Source organism: Chrysochloris asiatica, unplaced genomic scaffold (genome assembly GCF_000296735.1).
Source record: "Chrysochloris asiatica unplaced genomic scaffold, ChrAsi1.0 scaffold00524, whole genome shotgun sequence".
In the NCBI taxonomy this organism is placed as follows: Eukaryota; Metazoa; Chordata; class Mammalia; order Afrosoricida; family Chrysochloridae; genus Chrysochloris; species Chrysochloris asiatica.
The window spans coordinates 185568-186923 of record NW_006409042.1 but is presented as its reverse complement, the minus strand read 5'-3'; positions in this window follow the sequence as shown (position 1 = coordinate 186923).

Sequence of the window (1356 nt, the reverse complement as noted above, 5' to 3'; positions counted from 1 at the left end):
TAAAGTAAGATATAATTTCTTATTTCATATATTATGTAATACCATAAACATGTAATTGTTACATATAACCTGTGAATGCAGTTGAGACAAAATTTTTATAAGAAACAAGTACACTAATTAAATTTTTTACAGATTTAAAATTTTTTGTTTAATTTAAATTTGGTAGAAAAAAAATTACAGAGAAAAAATTTTGCTCAACTCATCTTCAATATATAAATGCAATAAAAAATCAAAATCTGTTTTTCTTAAGAAAAGAAATATGTTTCTCAAGGAGAAATTTATTTATTTATAAGTTAACAGTAGAGCATCATACCTCCATCTGAAAAGCACAGGACTGAAAACCACAGGCTGGCAGTTTGAGTCCACTAGCTGTTCCACAGAAGGAAGATCAGGCTTTGATGTTTCCATGAAAATTTAAAGCCTCAGAAGTCCTAAATAGTGTATCTCTAAGTCAGAACCAACTCCACGGCACTTAAAAACAACAGCTTTATTTAATACACTTGTATGTTTTGAAAAATGAAACGGGTACTTTTGTAACCAGTATCTTTGAACACTCATTTTATCACATTTTATTCCTTAAATATATTGGTTAACATTATGTAAATCCTCGTACTTAATATATGTCATTTCATAAAATGCAATAGTAAGAACATTAGGAAAATATAAAATCAGTCATATTCTCTTACTCCATGTTTCAACATTTAAATTAAGTGCTCAAATGTATTGGTATGATTTTTTTACTTTTCCCTTAAAATTCCTTACACTGATGTTTCTCTGTAACTTTTATTTGGAAGAAACTTAGAAAACCTACTTAATAAGCAAACTTGCCTTTTGAAATTGCTTCAGGTTTGTGAGGCTTCTAATTACAATTAAACTTAATGGAGAAAACAATTGCTCAACTTTAAAGTGCTATTTAGGGATTTATGAAACTTGAACAAGATACACTATATGCATTAACCAGTTTCCCAATAAAAAACAATAATAAGTTTATGTTTGCTCAAAATCCAAGGTTATTTTTTGTTTTGTTTTTATTAGAGTATAATATGCACTGTGAACATCAAATAATTTTGGTAATTCTTTTCATGTTTCTCATTTTTCAGTATGTTCTGTGTTGATATATTGAGGTGCTCATTTTCATTTTTTGTTGTTTTTAGGTGCCATCGAGTCGGTACTGACCCATAGTTATCTTAAGCACAGCAGAACGAAACACTGTGTGATCCTGGGCCGACCTCACTACTGTTGTCATGCTTGAGTCCATCGATGCTGACACTTGGTAATCCATTTCGATAGGGGTCTTCTTCTTGTTCTCTGACCCTCCACCTTACCAAACATGATATCCTTCTCCAGTGACTGGTC